Source organism: Enoplosus armatus, chromosome 3 (assembly GCF_043641665.1).
Source record: "Enoplosus armatus isolate fEnoArm2 chromosome 3, fEnoArm2.hap1, whole genome shotgun sequence".
Lineage (NCBI taxonomy): Eukaryota > Metazoa > Chordata > Actinopteri > Centrarchiformes > Enoplosidae > Enoplosus > Enoplosus armatus.
In genome coordinates this window covers 17,917,328-17,922,638 of record NC_092182.1, presented here as the reverse complement: position 1 = coordinate 17,922,638, position 5,311 = coordinate 17,917,328, and positions in this window count along the sequence as shown.

Here is a 5,311-nt window from a genome sequence, read left to right as displayed (position 1 = left end):
TCCGGCCAGGTGAGGGGATTACTGTCTAACTCCATCCTTCAAAAGGCTCTACCAACTCCCCCTGCCTTCATTTCAGTCCCCTGACCTGCATTTCCACTTCTAATGTCTTTCTGTCTGTGTGCCTGGTTCTGTCTGTCTCTCTTTCTCTCAGCTGTCTGTGTGAAGTCTTGCCAGGTTATTGGATTTACAAGTCTGTGAATGTCACTCTGCCATGCATTTACTGGAGCTGATCACTGGCACACCCACTAGAGTCCAGTGTGTGTGTGTCTCCGTGTGAGTGTGTACTTGCGTGCACATATGCCACGTGTCTTGTCATCATTTATTGAGTCCCTCCACTCAGTTCACTGTATAATTATCTAACAAAGTAGGAGGGCAGTTCTGGTGTCCTGCAGTTACACTCCTCCTGAGGTTGAGGAAACCAGCCTCGGGTCATTTGGGTCATTTGGTCACTCTCTCTCTTTTTGCATCCCTCTTTCAGCTGCAGGGCCGTTGCTCTCTTGCTCACCTCTCTCCTACCTTTCTTTCTCAGTTTGAATCCTTCTCACCCCGCTGTCATCCCACCTTCTCTGGCATTAGTAAACTACTGCATACCGCTGTCAGTTTGACATGAACCTGAGGTTAGAAAACTGCTGACTCAACATGGAAATACCTCCTGACGGACACTACAGGAAACAATAGTAAAGAATAGTATGTTGTTAGTAAGAGTTAAACTATTTTAAATTATATGTTGTGAAGAATTGTAATTCTGTGCAGATCATTATAAATCGGATAAGGTGATACCAGGTAACAAGACTGACACTCAAAAGGATTGCTATAGATTAAACTGCTCAAAAGTCTACAGAGTTGTTAGAATTAGTTCCACTTCAGCCACCTACACCATTAAAATGCTGTTTGAGCACTGGGAAATTAAGGAGCACTTGTGCACAATAAGTGCTTCTACTTTTAATACATTTTTCTAACAATACTTCTGTGCTCTTTGAATGTGCAACTTTAACGTGTAATGGAGTATATTATGAATTGTAGTACTGTATATCTACTGTTACCTAAGTCATGGATCCAAGTACTCCTATTGCTCTGATCGGCTGATACTGATGCTTAACTATCCATATTTTCCATGATGCATTACAATGTTTCTCAAAGTCACTATGTCTTAAATTAGTACACTAATAAAAAACACTATTGTGTGTCAACAAAGTAGTACGAGACTAAACCATTTAACTCCTACCAGCTGAAAAGAGCACATACTTCAGTACTCTTGGGGATGGAGCACAAGTGAAGCAGAAATCCAGCCAGCATACAGAAAAAAGTGAAAAACCTGTTTTCCTTGTAATTTATATACCAAGCGGCTAAGTGAGTCAGATTCTGAAGAGATAATCATCAGTCATGTTTATTTGAACTTGAATGCATGTACCCTCACTCATCACATACATCCCATGCTGCCTTTAAGCAGTAAAAGTGTTCCGATTTAACATAGGCTATATTCTGTTGCTGCCTGCCAATGATATGTTACTCTTTTCATCAGGGCTGCATATTATCCTCACTGTCCTGTTTTCCTTTCTGTCTCTGTACCATGTCCCAACGTGCCAAGGAAGAATGCCGTCTCTTTTAACTCCCTATGTTTAACCATTTAGATGCGTAATTACATGCCATGCAGGATGTCATAGCCGGGGGCCAAATTTACCCCAATTTTCTTAAAAGAAAAATGCCACATCCTTTGATAAGTTAGAAGAGAAAAAAGTCAAAGATAGTTACAGGCTCGGTAGAACATTTGTTCGTCCATCAAACTATGGTGGTGGTGGCCATGTAAATTGTCTTATATTGTATATTTTATACATTGATGTATAAAGAGATTGTATATAGTAACATTCATGACAACAGCTTGTAATCTGTCACCAGCAGTTGGTTTCACTGAACATTCTGTTGCTAATAGCAACCTCTACTGGAACAGTTCCATGGCAGTTGAAGTTAAACTGAAATTGTTACATCCACCATTTTGTCAGATCTGTGACCAGCAATAATCTGTAAGTGCTCATTTCATTATAGCTACTTTTTGATGGTTAACGTGATTTAGCACAGTTTTGTTTTCTGCTAACCAAACTGTTTAGCAATTAGTTAACTAGCTAGCTATCTGAGGCTAATGTTTTGCTAGTGGTACAACATTCAAAGTTACTAGTTAGTAAATAGTAAATAATGAGATATAATCATGATTGTGGAATGTAAGGGTGAAACACGTGGACACAATAGTTGAATCAATTTTGTATACTCTCAAAATATGAAGGAGCATGTGATTATCTTTCAGTGTCCTCTTTTGCAGCTGTTACAGTAAACCTGCAATAACTGTTCTTTGGCCTCTTGGGGGCAGCATAAACAAGCTGCGAACACAACACAGACTTATGGTGAGCTTGTTAGCAAACAGCTGCTTATGTACACATCCAGTAGGTACGGAGCAGCATTATTTGGAGTCGTGTTTCTGCATTGCCACCTGATGAAGGTAGCTAGTATTCCAAGTAGTCCAATATTTACCCTCTGTTTTGGTCTCCACCGAATCCTGAGGGATGTATCTGGCTCTTGAACTGCTCAATGCCCCACTATTTTCACCAACCGGTCACTAACTCTGTCTGTCTGCCGTTTAGTGCTTGGCAGGTAGTGTACAATCAATATTTAGAGCTTTTTTTTGCTGAAAACAGTTGTTCAAAAATGAAATTATGAGAGCGATGAGAGGGAACCAAAACAGTAAATCATAATAATGAGCTGAAAGACACTCAAACACTCAGCTGAGGGGAACTGCAGAGTAAAAATATAAAAATGTTGATTATAGCCAGAAGAAATGAAGTTAATCTTAAGTGTGTCAAATATTTGAAAATACATTCAAACAGACTGAATAATAGTTATGCTGATATGTTTACAGAAGGGCAACACTCATATCACGGCAGCCTCTATTATACTTGCCTATATTGTATTTATTAGACGGGCCCATGTGTTTTGCCATCTCTCTTCCAACATCTGGGCTGCAGCCATGGATGTACTGCTGCAGCTGGAGCTGGGAGCACTTCCTCAAACCTTTCCTCTGTCATTACCTCCTCCTGCAGTGTCTAAGGCCATTTTATCTGACCACTTTCACAAGTGTTAATCGTGCATGTACACAAATCTACTTTGTTTCTATCACTAGTTAGTTCTCTCCCTATTTGTGACATCTTTGGGTGGAATATCCAGCCAGACAGATAAAGATTTCTCCAGATGGTTAATAGATTATGTCTTTAGTCATACAGTACATAGTCAGTAGTCAGTCACTTGGTTGCATCTTGATTATGACTCTTCTATAGACCCTTCCCGTATGACTCAACTATAATTTCTGATATAGATAGAGATGTAAGTTGATTCGATAATACATCAGATGTATTGAGCTTTGGAAGCTCCCCCCCAGCAACTTAGATCAACCAGATGGTCCATTCAGCACAGTCTTGCAGTAGCTCTTGTCTCAGTTTCATTATCCACTTCATATTCCACAGCTTCATTCTTACTCTCATGTATTACTCTTTGTATTTGTGACCATAACCCTGTTTCAGATGCTGCCTCAGCCCCAGGTACAGCATGTGCATCTGAAAAGTTCCTGGTCTCACCAATTATAAGTTTCATAATAAGCCAGGTAAGAATCCACATTTTTACTTGGTTCACTGAGGGTAAGAGATTTATAAACTTTGTACCCCCCCTGTCCACCAAGCCTCATCACCCACCCCCCCTCCCACATCCACATCCTCCTGTCTGCTTTCCCAGACAGCCTTGTTAACATGTCTACCGCTCTCTGAGCTTCTGCCAGTAGGGAAATGATAAACACATTATTTCTTCGAGTCCACTTAACATCAATCATCGCTTTGCTTACTGCTGCACTCGCTGTGGTTGACTTTAGTGACTCTCATTAAGAAAATTACTCTCTCAAAGCTCTACAGTACTCTACTCTGCACTCCTCAATTCAGACTTTACTGAACCTGTTACTGAATTCCAAGAGGAGTTATTGGGGTCTTGCCGGAAAAACAGAAAATAACACTTAGTTGCTGAATAACTTAGGGCCTTTCTAGTGTACATGACAAAGTCAGTAATTATGCTGAATGTGAGAATACCTTGATGTGGAAGTAATGTGACTATTCAGCTGCTTTCCAGGTCATGAGCCCAGGATGAGTTATTGCACATTTATGAGCCAAAGTAGATGAAAATGGTCTATTCTAGACCTGTAATAAAACGATTTCTAGTTTCTATTTCTATTATTATTATTTACACAATATTATATTATTATCATCACAATTCATCTATTATGCCACATTTAAACTCTTACAGAACAGACCTCTATGTACACATACTTACACAATATACACTTAATATACTCTGTCTGTCCTGTCCCAACCCATTCAATCCTATCGTTCATGTTTGTCATTTGTTACCAGTCTGTGTGGGCATTTAAGTGACATAGTTTGAATGTGTCACACACACACACACACACACACACACACACACACACACACACACACACACACACACACACACACACACACACACACACACATTCACTTTATTGCATAATCATAATTGATCCCCCATTCATTCACAGAGAAACACAGCTTCAGTTAGTAAATAGTGCCATCTTGTGGTTAAAGAGAGAACTCTTTTTGGTTTTCTGTACTGGCTTGTTATTTTAGTATAACAAGTATTGTAAAAACATGAATATGTTTCATACCTTTCTGCTATTTCTGTTCACAGGAGTCTTTTTACAGACGAAGAGGAAGTAGCTCAAACTGCACACAACAATAGACACAGTGTGTGATAGGAACCATGACTTTGCCATTCATTTACATAACAATATATTATAGATAATATGTGCTTATCTCTCAGTCAAAGTGTTGAGTGATACAATTAATTATGGAGACTTTCTTAAAATGTGACTGAAAATTCAAATGTGTCTTTAAAAACAACACTTCATCTGCCAACTTTTTGTGATTTTAAGACATTTTTAAAATTTTTGATTTAGATTTTTTCTTTTTTCTCTTAAATTTATATCTGCTTTTTGTCTTACAGTTACAGTGTGTGGACAATTGTAACACTCAGCCCAGCTCAAGTCATGGCTCCACCTCCACCCATAAGCCCCATGTGACCTAGTGTCAGGGTGAGGCTCTGGGTGCACTTGTTTCCGAGGGTTCAACCACTACACAGGACCAGGAGGCCAAGGCTCAGTTGGAGGGAGAGGTTTCTGGAGCCATGGACTACCAACAGAAACTGGCTGAAAAACTCAGCATCCTCAATGAGAGAGGGAATGGGGTGC